This window comes from Bombina bombina, chromosome 7 (genome assembly GCF_027579735.1).
Source record: "Bombina bombina isolate aBomBom1 chromosome 7, aBomBom1.pri, whole genome shotgun sequence".
In the NCBI taxonomy this organism is placed as follows: Eukaryota; Metazoa; Chordata; class Amphibia; order Anura; family Bombinatoridae; genus Bombina; species Bombina bombina.
This window is the reverse complement of record NC_069505.1, coordinates 236,792,547-236,806,029: the sequence shown is the minus strand read 5'-3', so window position 1 is coordinate 236,806,029 and position 13,483 is coordinate 236,792,547.

Sequence of the window (13,483 nt, the reverse complement as noted above, 5' to 3'; positions counted from 1 at the left end):
AACGTCTTCTACACAATCTGGATGTAGTTCGTGCCCTCAAGTTCTACTTGCAGGCAACTAAAGATTTTCGCCAAACTTCTTCCCTGTTTGTCGTTTATTCTGGACAGAGGAGAGGTCAAAAAGCTTCTGCTACCTCTCTCTCTTTTTGGCTTCGTAGCATAATACGTTTAGCCTATGAGACTGCTGGACAGCAGCCTCCTGAAAGAATTACAGCTCATTCCACTAGAGCTGTGGCTTCCACTTGGGCCTTTAAGAATGAGGCCTCTGTTGAACAGATTTGCAAGGCTGCAACTTGGTCTTCGCTTCATACTTTTTCCAAATTTTACAAATTTGACACTTTTGCTTCTTCGGAGGCTATTTTTGGGAGAAAGGTTCTTCAGGCAGTGGTTCCTTCTGTATAATGAGCCTGCCTATCCCTCCCGTCATCCGTGTACTTTTGCTTTGGTATTGGTATCCCAGAAGTAATGATGACCCGTGGACTGATCACACATAACAGAAGAAAACATAATTTATGCTTACCTGATAAATTCCTTTCTTCTGTTGTGTGATCAGTCCACGGCCCGCCCTGTTTTTTTAAGGCAGGTACATATTTTTTAAATTATAATTCAGTCACCACTACACCCTTGGTTTCTCCTTTCTCGTTGGTCTTTGGTCGAATGACTGGAGGTGACGTAGAGGGGAGGAGCTATATAGCAACTCTGCTGGGTGAATCCTCTTGCACTTCCTGTAGGGGAGCAGATAATATCCCAGAAGTAATGATGACCCGTGGACTGATCACACAACAGAAGAAAGGAATTTATCAGGTAAGCATAAATTATGTTTTTTTATTGCTTCTGGTTGCTAGAAGCTTGTTCTTTGGCATTCTTTCCCATTCCTGAAACTGTCATTTAAGGAATTTGATCAATTTTGCTTTATATGTTGTTTTTTCTCTTACATATTGCAAGATGTCTCACGTTGCATCTGAGCCAGAAGATACTACAGGAAAATCGCTGTCAAGTGCTGAATCTACCAAAGCTAAGTGTATCTGCTGTAAACTTTTGGTAGCTATTTCTCCAGCTGTTGTTTGTATTGATTGTCATGACAAACTTGTTAAAGCAAATAATATTTCCTTTAGTAAAGTACCATTGCCTGTTGCAGTTCCCTCAACATCTAAGGTGCAGAATGTTCCTGATAATATAAGAGATTTTGTTTCTGAATCCATAAAGAAGGCTATGTCTGTTATTTCTCCTTCTAGTAAACGTAAAAAATCTTTTAAAACTTCTCTCCCTACAGATGAATTTTTAAATGAACATCATCATTCTGATTCTGATGACTCCTCTGGTTCAGAGGATTCTGTCTCTGAGGTTGATGCTGATAAATCTTCATATTTATTTAAAATGGAATTTATTCGTTCTTTACTTAAAGAAGTTCTAATTGCTTTAGAAATAGAGGATTCTGGTCCTCTTGATACTAATTCTAAACGTTTAGATAAGGTATTTAAAGCTCCTGTGGTTATTCCAGAAGTTTTTCCTGTTCCTAATGCTATTTCTGCAGTAATTTCCAAAGAATGGGATAATTTGGGTAATTCATTTACTCCTTCTAAACGTTTTAAGCAATTATATCCTGTGCCGTCTGACAGATTAGAATTTTGGGACAAGATCCCTAAAGTTGATGGGGCTATTTCTACCCTTGCTAAACGTACTACTATTCCTACGTCAGATGGTACTTCGTTTAAGGATCCTCTAGATAGGAAAATTGAGTCCTTTCTAAGAAAAGCTCATCTGTGTTCAGGTAATCTTCTTAGACCTGCTATATCTTTGGCTGATGTTGCTGCAGCTTCAACTTTTTGGTTGGAAACTTTAGCGCAACAAGTAACACATCGTGATTCTCATGATATTATTATTCTTCTTCAGCATGCTAATAATTTTATCTGTGATGCCATTTTTGATATTATCAGAGTTGATGTCAGGTTTATGTCTTTAGCTATTTTAGCTAGAAGAGCTTTATGGCTTAAAACTTGGAATGCTGATATGGCTTCTAAATCAACTTTACTTTCCATTTCTTTCCAGGGTAACAAATTATTTGGTTCTCAGTTGGATTCCATTATTTCAACTGTTACTGGTGGGAAAGGAACTTTTTTACCACAGGATAAAAAATCTAAAGGTAAAAACAGGGCTAATAATCGTTTTCGTTCCTTTCGTTTCAACAAAGAACAAAAGCCTGATCCTTCATCCTCAGGAGCAGTTTCAGTTTGGAGACCATCTCCAGTCTGGAATAAATCCAAGCCAGCTAGAAAGGCAAAGCCTGCTTCTAAGTCCACATGAAGGTGCGGCCCTCATTCCAGCTCAGCTGGTAGGGGGCAGGTTACGTTTTTTCAAGGAAATTTGGATCAATTCTGTTCACAATCTTTGGATTCAGAGCATTGTTTCAGAAGGGTACAGAATTGGTTTCAAGTTGAGACCTCCTGCAAAGAGATTTTTTCTTTCCCGTGTCCCAGTAAATCCAGTAAAAGCTCAAGCATTTCTGAAATGTGTTTCAGATCTAGAGTTGACTGGAGTAATTATGCCAGTTCCAGTTCCGGAACAGGGGATGGGGTTTTATTCAAATCTCTTCATTGTACCAAAGAAGGAGAATTCTTTCAGACCAGTTCTGGATCTAAAAATATTGAATCGTTATGTAAGGATACCAACGTTCAAGATGGTAACTGTAAGGACTATCTTACCTTTTGTTCAGCAAGGGAATTATATGTCCACGATAGATTTACAGGATGCATATCTGCATATTCCGATTCATCCAGATCATTATCAGTTCCTGAGATTCTCGTTTCTGGACAAGCATTACCAATTTGTGGCTCTGCCGTTTGGCCTAGCTACAGCTCCAAGAATTTTTACAAAGGTTCTCGGTGCCCTGCTGTCTGTAATCAGAGAACAGGGTATTGTGGTATTTCCTTATTTGGACGATATCTTGGTACTTGCTCAGTCTTTACATTTAGCAGAATCTCATACGAATCGACTTGTGTTGTTTCTTCAAGATCATGGTTGGAGGATCAATTTACCAAAAAGTTCTTTGATTCCTCAGACAAGGGTAACCTTTCTGGGTTTCCAGATGGATTCAGTGTCCATGACTCTGTCTTTAACAGACAAGAGACGTCTAAAGTTGATTACAGCTTGTCGAAACCTTCAGTCACAATCATTCCCTTCGGTAGCCTTATGCATGGAAATTCTAGGTCTTATGACTGCTGCATCGGACGCGATCCCCTTTGCTCGTTTTCACATGCGACCTCTTCAGCTCTGTATGCTGAAGCAATGGTGCAAGGATTACACGAAGATATCTCAATTAATATCTTTAAAACCGATTGTTCGACACTCTCTAACATGGTGGACAGATCACCATCGTTTAATTCAGGGGGCTTCTTTTGTGCTTCCGACCTGGACTGTAATTTCAACAGATGCAAGTCTCACAGGTTGGGGAGCTGTGTGGGGATCTCTGACGGCACAAGGAGTTTGGGAATCTCAGGAGGTGAGATTACCGATCAATATTTTGGAACTCCGTGCAATTTTCAGAGCTCTTCAGTTTTGGCCTCTTCTGAAGAGAGAATCGTTCATTTGTTTTCAGACAGACAATGTCACAACTGTGGCATACATCAATCATCAAGGAGGGACTCACAGTCCTCTGGCTATGAAAGAAGTATCTCGAATTTTGGTTTGGGCGGAATCCAGCTCCTGTCTAATCTCTGCGGTTCATATCCCAGGTGTAGACAATTGGGAAGCGGATTATCTCAGTCGCCAAACGTTGCATCCGGGCGAATGGTCTCTTCACCCAGAGGTATTTCTTCAGATTGTTCAAATGTGGGAACTTCCAGAAATAGATCTGATGGCGTCCCATCTAAACAAGAAACTTCCCAGGTATCTGTCCAGATCCCGGGATCCTCAGGCGGAGGCAGTGGATGCATTATCACTTCCTTGGAAGTATCATCCTGCCTATATCTTTCCGCCTCTAGTTCTTCTTCCAAGAGTAATCTCCAAGATTCTGAAGGAATGCTCGTTTGTTCTGCTGGTAGCTCCGGCATGGCCTCACAGGTTTTGGTATGAGGATCTTGTCCGGATGGCCTCTTGCCAACCGTGGACTCTTCCGTTAAGACCAGACCTTCTGTCACAAGGCCCTTTTTTCCATCAGGATCTGAAATCCTTAAATTTAAAGGTATGGAGATTGAACGCTTGATTCTTGGTCAAAGAGGTTTCTCTGACTCCGTGATTAATACTATGTTACAGGCTCGTAAATCTGTATCTCGAGAGATATATTATAGAGTCTGGAAGACTTATATTTCTTGGTGTCTTTCTCATCATTTTTCTTGGCATTCTTTTAGAATACCGAGAATTTTACAGTTTCTTCAGGATGGTTTAGATAAGGGTTTGTCCGCAAGTTCTTTGAAAGGACAAATCTCTGCTCTTTCTGTTCTTTTTCACAGAAAGATTGCTATTCTTCCTGATATTCATTGTTTTGTACAAGCTTTGGTTCGTATAAAACCTGTCATTAAGTCAATTTCTCCTCCTTGGAGTTTGAATTTGGTTCTGGGAGCTCTTCAAGCTCCTCCGTTTGAACCTATGCATTCATTGGACATTAAATTACTTTCTTGGAAAGTTTTGTTCCTTTTGGCCATCTCTTCTGCTAGAAGAGTTTCTGAATTATCTGCTCTTTCTTGTGAGTCTCCTTTTCTGATTTTTCATCAGGATAAGGCGGTGTTGCGAACTTCTTTTGAATTTTTACCTAAAGTTGTGAATTCCAACAACATTAGTAGAGAAATTGTGGTTCCTTCATTATGTCCTAATCCTAAGAATTCTAAGGAGAAATCGTTGCATTCTTTGGATGTTGTTAGAGCTTTGAAATATTATGTTGAAGCTACGAAATCTTTCCGTAAGACTTCTAGTCTATTTGTTATCTTTTCCGGTTCTAGGAAAGGCCAGAAAGCTTCTGCCATTTCTTTGGCATCTTGGTTGAAATCTTTAATTCATCTTGCCTATGTTGAGTCGGGTAAAATTCCGCCTCAGAGAATTACAGCTCATTCTACTAGGTCAGTATCTACTTCCTGGGCGTTTAGGAATGAAGCTTCGGTTGACCAGATCTGCAAAGCAGCAACTTGGTCCTCTTTGCATACTTTTACTAAATTCTACCATTTTGATGTATTTTCTTCTTCTGAAGCAGTTTTTGGTAGAAAAGTACTTCAGGCAGCGGTTTCAGTTTGAATCTTCTGCTTATGTTTTTCGTTAAACTTTATTTTGGGTGTGGATTATTTTCAGCAGGAATTGGCTGTCTTTATTTTATCCCTCCCTCTCTAGTGACTCTTGTGTGGAAAGATCCACATCTTGGGTAGTCATTATCCCATACGTCACTAGCTCATGGACTCTTGCTAATTACATGAAAGAAAACATAATTTATGTAAGAACTTACCTGATAAATTCATTTCTTTCATATTAGCAAGAGTCCATGAGGCCCGCCCTTTTTTTGTGGTGGTTATGATTTTGTATAAAGCACAATTATTCCAATTCCTTATTTTATATGCTTTCGCACTTTTTTATCACCCCACTTCTTGGCTATTCGTTAAACTGAATTGTGGGTGTGGTGAGGGGTGTATTTATAGGCATTTTGAGGTTTGGGAAACTTTGCCCCTCCTGGTAGGAATGTATATCCCATACGTCACTAGCTCATGGACTCTTGCTAATATGAAAGAAATGAATTTATCAGGTAAGTTCTTACATAAATTATGTTTTTTCAGATGGGGGCCTTTTCTAGTTATAGACAGAGCCTCATTTTCGCGCCACTAATGCGCAGTTGTTTTTGGAGAGCAAGGCATGCAGATGCATGTGTGAGGAGCTAAGAATCACTGAAAAAGCTTATAGAAGGCATCATTTGGTATCGTATTCCCCTCTGGGCTTGGTTGGGTCTCAGCAAAGCATATAGCTGGGACTGTATAGGGGTTAAATGTAAAAACGGCTCCGGTTCCGTTAATTTAAGGGTTAAAGCTCTGAAATTTGGTGTGCAATACTTTTAATGCTTTAAGACACTGTGGTGAAATTTTGGTGAATTTTGAACAATTCCTTCATACTTTTTCACTTATTCAGTAATAAAGTGTTTTCAGTTTGAAATTTAAAGTGACAGTAACGGTTTTATTTTAAAACGTTTTTTGTGCTTTGTTGACAAGTTTAAGCCTGTTTAACATGTCTGTACCATCAGATAAGCTATGTTCTATATGTATGAAAGCCAAGGTGTCTCCCCATTTAAATTTATGTGATAATTGTGCCATAGTGTCCAAACAAAGTAAGGACAGTAATGCCACAGATAATGATATTGCCCAAGATGATTCCTCAAATGAGGGGAGTAAACATGATACTACATCATCCCCTTCTGTGTCTACACCAGTTTTGCCCACACAAGAGGCCCCTAGTACATCTAGTGCGCCAATTCTTATTACCATGCAACAATTAACGGCTGTAATGGATAACTCTATAGCAAACATTTTATCCAAAATGCCTACTTATCAGAGAAAGCGCGATTGCTCTGTTTTAAACACTGAAGAGCAAGAGGACGCTGATGATAACTGTTCTGACATACCCTCACACCAATCTGAAGGGGCCATGAGGGAGGTTTTGTCTGAGGGAGAAATTTCAGATTCAGGAAAAATTTCTCAACAAGCTGAACCTGATGTTGTGACATTTAAATTTAAATTAGAACATCTCCGCGCACTGCTTAAGGAGGTATTATCTACTCTGGATGATTGTGACAATTTGGTCATTCCAGAGAAATTATGTAAGATGGACAAGTTCCTAGAGGTTCCGGTGCCCCCCGACGCTTTTCCTATACCCAAGCGGGTGGCGGACATAGTAAATAAAGAGTGGGAAAGGCCCGGCATACCTTTTGTCCCCCCCCCCCCTATATTTAAGAAATTATTTCCTATAGTCGACCCCAGAAAGGACTTATGGCAGACAGTCCCCAAGGTCGAGGGGGCGGTTTCTACTCTAAACAAACGCACTACTATTCCTATCGAAGATAGTTGTGCTTTCAAAGATCCTATGGATAAAAAATTAGAGGGTTTGCTTAAAAAGATTTTTGTTCAGCAAGGTTACCTTCTACAACCAATTTCATGCATTGTTCCTGTCACTACGGCAGCGTGTTTCTGGTTCGAGGAACTAGAAAAGTCGCTCAATAAAGAATCTTCGTATGAGGAGGTTATGGACAGAGTTCAAGCACTTAAATTGGCTAACTCTTTTATTTTAGATGCCGCTTTGCAATTAGCTAGATTAGCCGCGAAAAATTCAGGGTTTGCTATCGTGGCGCGCAGAGCGCATTGGCTAAAGTCTTGGTCAGCGGATGTGTCTTCCAAGACAAAATTGCTTAACATCCCTTTCAAGGGTAAAACATTATTTGGACCTGATTTGAAAGAGATTATTTCAGACATCACTGGGGGAAAGGGCCACGCCCTCCCACAGGATAGGTCTTTTAAGGCTAAAAATAAGCCTAATTTTCGTCCCTTTCGCAGAAACGGACCAGCCTCTAATTCTACATCCTCTAAGCAAGAGGGTAATACTTCACAACCCAAACCAGCCTGGAGACCAATGCAAGGCTGGAACAAGGGTAAGCAGGCCAAGAAGCCTACCACTGCTACCAAAACAGCATGAAGGGATGGCCCCCGATCCGGGACCGGATCTGGTGGGGGGCAGACTTTCTCTCTTTGCTCAGGCTTGGGCAAGAGATGTTCAGGATCCTTGGGCGCTAGAAATAGTTTCTCAAGGTTATCTCCTGGAGTTCAAGGAACTACCCCCAAGGGGAAGGTTCCACAGGTCTCAATTATCTTCAAACCAAATAAAAAGACAGGCATTCTTACATTGTGTAGAAGACCTGTTAAAGATGGGAGTGATTCATCCTGTTCCAATAAGAGAACAAGGGATGGGTTTTTATTCCAACCTGTTCATAGTTCCCAAAAAAGAGGGAACATTCAGACCAATTTTGGATCTCAAGATCCTAAACAAATTTCTCAAGGTTCCATCGTTCAAAATGGAAACTATTCGAACGATCCTACCTACTATCCAGGAAAATCAATTTATGACTACCGTGGATTTAAAGGATGCGTACCTACATATTCCTATCCACAAGGAACATCATCAGTTCCTAAGGTTCGCTTTTCTGGACAAGCATTACCAGTTTGTGGCACTTCCATTCGGATTAGCCACTGCTCCAAGGATTTTCACAAAGGTACTAGGGTCCCTTCTAGCGGTTCTAAGACCAAGGGGCATTGCAGTAGTACCTTACTTGGACGACATCCTGATTCAAGCGTCGTCTCTGTCAAAAGCAAAGGCTCATACGGACATCGTCCTAGCCTTTCTCAGATCTCACGGATGGAAGGTGAACAAAGAAAAAAGTTCTCTGTCCCCGTCAACAAGAGTTCCCTTCTTGGGAACAATAATAGATTCCTTAGAAATGAGGATTTTTCTGACAGAGGTCAGAAAATCAAAACTTCTAAGCTCTTGTCAAGTACTTCATTCTGTTCTTCGTCCTTCCATAGCGCAGTGCATGGAAGTAATAGGATTGATGGTTGCAGCAATGGACATAGTTCCTTTTGCACGAATTCATCTAAGACCATTACAACTGTGCATGCTCAGACAGTGGAATGGGGATTATACAGACTTGTCTCCGACGATTCAAGTAGATCAAAAGACCAGAGATTCACTCCGTTGGTGGCTGACCCTGGACAATCTGTCACAGGGAATGAGCTTCCGCAGACCAGAGTGGGTCATTGTCACGACCGACGCCAGTCTGGTGGGCTGGGGCGCGGTCTGGGAACCCCTGAAAGCTCAGGGTCTATGGTCTCGGGAAGAATCTCTTCTCCCGATAAACATTCTGGAACTGAGAGCGATATTCAATGCTCTCAAAGCTTGGCCTCAACTAGCAAAGGCCAAATTCATAAGGTTTCAATCAGACAACATGACGACTGTTGCATATATCAATCATCAGGGGGGAACAAGGAGTTCCCTGGCGATGGAAGAAGTGACCAAAATAATTCAATGGGCGGAGGATCACTCCTGCCACTTGTCTGCAATCCACATCCCAGGAGTGGAAAATTGGGAAGCGGATTTTCTGAGTCGTCAGACTTTCCATCCGGGGGAGTGGGAACTCCATCCGGAAATCTTTGCCCAAATAACTCAATTATGGGGCATTCCAGACATGGATCTGATGGCGTCTCGTCAGAACTTCAAGGTTCCTTGCTACGGGTCCAGATCCAGGGATCCCAAGGCGACTCTAGTAGATGCACTAGTAGCACCTTGGACCTTCAACCTAGCTTATGTGTTCCCACCGTTTCCTCTCATTCCCAGGCTGGTAGCCAGGATCAATCAGGAGAGGGCTTCGGTGATCTTGATAGCTCCTGCGTGGCCACGCAGGACTTGGTATGCAGAACTGGTGAATATGTCATCGGCTCCACCATGGAAGCTACCTTTGAGACAGGACCTTCTTGTTCAAGGTCCATTCGAACATCCGAATCTGGTTTCCCTCCAACTGACGGCTTGGAGATTGAACGCTTGATTTTATCAAAGCGTGGGTTTTCAGATTCTGTAATAGATACTCTGATTCAGGCTAGAAAGCCTGTAACTAGAAAAATTTACCATAAAATATGGAAAAAATATATCTGTTGGTGTGAATCTAAAGGATTCCCATGGAACAAGATAAAAATTCCTAAGATTCTATCCTTTCTACAAGAAGGTTTGGAGAAAGGATTATCTGCAAGTTCTCTGAAGGGACAGATCTCTGCTTTATCTGTTTTACTTCACAAAAGGCTGGCAGCTGTGCCAGATGTTCAAGCATTTGTTCAGGCTCTGGTTAGAATCAAGCCTGTTTACAGACCTTTGACTCCTCCCTGGAGTCTAAATCTAGTTCTTTCAGTTCTTCAAGGGGTTCCGTTTGAACCCTTACATTCCGTAGATATTAAGTTATTATCTTGGAAAGTTTTGTTTTTGGTTGCAATTTCTTCTGCTAGAAGAGTTTCAGAGTTATCTGCTCTGCAGTGTTCTACGCCCTATCTGGTGTTCCATGCAGATAAGGTGGTTTTGCGTACTAAGCCTGGTTTTCTTCCGAAAGTTGTTTCCAACAAAAATATTAACCAGGAGATAGTTGTACCTTCTTTGTGTCCGAATCCAGTTTCAAAGAAGGAACGTTTGTTACACAATTTGGACGTAGTCCGTGCTCTAAAATTCTATTTAGAGGCTACTAAAGATTTCAGACAAACATCTTCCTTGTTTGTTGTTTATTCTGGTAAAAGGAGAGGTCAAAAAGCGACTTCTACCTCTCTTTCCTTTTGGCTTAAAAGCATTATCCGATTGGCTTATGAGACTGCCGGACGGCAGCCTCCTGAAAGAATCACAGCTCACTCCACTAGGGCTGTGGCTTCCACATGGGCCTTCAAGAACGAGGCTTCTGTTGACCAGATATGTAAGGCAGCGACTTGGTCTTCACTGCACACTTTTGCCAAATTTTATAAATTTTATACTTTTGCTTCTTCGGAGGCTATTTTTGGGAGAAAGGTTTTGCAAGCTGTGGTGCCTTCCGTTTAGGTGACCTGATTTGCTCCCTCCCTTCATCCGTGTCCTAAAGCTTTGGTATTGGTTCCCACAAGTAAGGATGACGCCGTGGACCGGACACACCTATGTTGGAGAAAACAGAATTTATGCTTACCTGATAAATTACTTTCTCCAACGGTGTGTCCGGTCCACGGCCCGCCCTGGTTTTCTTAATCAGGTCTGATGAATTATTTTCTCTAACTACAGTCACCACGGTATCATATGATTTCTCCTATATATATTCCTCCTGTCCGTCGGTCGAATGACTGGGGTGGGCGGAGCCTATGAGGGATCATGTGACCAGCTTTGCTGGGACTCTTTGCCATTTCCTGTTGGGGAAGAGAATATCCCACAAGTAAGGATGACGCCGTGGACCGGACACACCGTTGGAGAAAGTAATTTATCAGGTAAGCATAAATTCTGTTTTTTTGACGCATGTATATTCAGACATTTTTTTCTCGCCAAAAAATGTGGGCGTCTGTTTCGGCGTCAGAGGATGTGGCGTCATACTTGGCGCCAAAGAATATGGGCATTGTATTTAGCGCCAATAATGTGGGAGTCATTTTTGGCGCCAAAAAATGTGGTTATTTAAATTTCACTTTTTTATTGCTTTTGGTTTTTAGAAGCTTATTATTTTGCATTTCTTTTCCCATTCCTGAAACTGTATTAAGGAATTTGATAATTTTGCTTTAAATATTGTTTTTTTCTATTACATATTGCAAGATTTCACTGTTCCTGTTTCTAAATCGTTCTAAGGGATTCCTTTTGACTGAAGTTCAGTCCTACCAAAGCTAAGTTCATTTATTTTAAAAATGTTATGAATGTTTTTTCTTTAGCTATGGTTTGTAATAAGTTATCATGATAAACTTTTACATGCAGAATCCGTTAGTATTTATGCTTTATATATTTGCTATTCTTTTTACATCTTATGTACAAGAATTACGTAGAAGATTTATAAGAATATTTTTCTGATTCTATTTTAAAGGCTTTGTCTGACATCGTGCCTTCTAATAAAAAATTTTAGGTCTTTTTCAAACTTCTTTTTTAATGATTGAAGTTTCAAATGACCAACTACATAATGATTTATCCTTCTCTGATGATGTTTTTTCTCATTTCAGAATTTTCTTCATCAGATATTGACACTATCAAATCCACTTTTTTATTTTTAAAGTACATTTGTTCTTTGTTGAAAAGGTGTTGATTATTTTGGATATTAAGGTAATTAGTTCTTTCAAGACTAACTAACATTTTATTTCTGCTTATTTATTTATTCTTCTGTATTTTCAGAGTTTTTTTTTCCAGTTCCTCATACTAGGGAATGGAATAGGCTGGGAATTTTCTTTTATTCCTTCTTTAAAGGTTTTAAATTATATTCTTTGCCGGCAGTTCATTTCAATTTTGATGGTTCTCCAATTTAATGGGGCTATCTCTACTCCTGCTAATTATGCTATTGTTTCTATAGCAAAATAGTATTTATTTCTCCAACATAGGTGTGTCCGGTCCACGGCGTCATCCTTACTTGTGGGATATTCTCTTCCCCAACAGGAAATGGCAAAGAGCCCAGCAAAGCTGGTCACATGATCCCTCCTAGGCTCCGCCTACCCCAGTCATTCTCTTTGCCGTTGTACAGGCAACATCTCCACGGAGATGGCTTAGAGTTTTTTAGTGTTTAACTGTAGTTTTTCATTATTCAATCAAGAGTTTGTTATTTTCAAATAGTGCTGGTACGTACTATTTACTCAGAAACAGAAAAGAGATGAAGAATTCTGTTTGTATGAGGAAAATGATTTTAGCAACCGTAACTAAAATCCATGGCTGTTCCACACAGGACTGTTGAGAGCAATTAACTTCAGTTGGGGGAACAGTTTGCAGTCCTTTGCTGCTTGAGGTATGACACATTCTAACAAGACGATGTAATGCTGGAAGCTGTCATTTTCCCTATGGGATCCGGTAAGCCATGTTTATTACGATTGTAAATAAGGGCTTCACAAGGGCTTATTTAGACTGTAGACTTTTTTTGGGCTAAATCGATTGATATTAACACTTATTTAGCATTGAGGAATCATTTATTCTGGGTATTTTGATATAATAATATCGGCAGGCACTGTTTTAGACACCTTATTCTTTAGGGGCTTTCCCAAAGCATAGGCAGAGTCTCATTTTCGCGCCGGTGTTGCGCACTTGTTTTTGAGAGGCATGGCATGCAGTCGCATGTGAGAGGAGCTCTGATACTTATAAAAGACTTCTGAAGGCGTCATTTGGTATCGTATTCCCCTTTGGGTTTGGTTGGGTCTCAGCAAAGCAGATACCAGGGACTGTAAAGGGGTTAAAGCTTAAAACGGCTCCGGTTCCGTTATTTTAAGGGTTAAAGCTTCCAAAATTGGTGTGCAATATTTTCAAGGCTTTAAGACACTGTGGTGAAAGTTTGGTGAATTTTGAACAATTCCTTCATGTTTTTTCGCAATTGCAGTAATAAAGTGTGTTCAGTTTAAAATTTAAAGTGACAGTAACGGTTTTATTTTAAAACGTTTTTTGTACTTTCTTATCAAGTTTATGCCTGTTTAACATGTCTGAACTACCAGATAGACTGTGTTCTGAATGTGGGGAAGCCAGAATTCCTATTCATTTAAATAAATGTGATTTATGTGATAATGACAATGATGCCCAAGATGATTCCTCAAGTGAGGGGAGTAAGCATGGTACTGCATCATTCCCTCCTTCGTCTACACGAGTCTTGCCCACTCAGGAGGCCCCTAGTACATCTAGCGCGCCAATACTCCTTACTATGCAACAATTAACGGCTGTAATGGATAATTCTGTCAAAAACATTTTAGCCAAAATGAACCCTTGTCAGCGTAAGCGTGGATGCTCTGTTTTAGTTACTGAAGAGCATGACGACG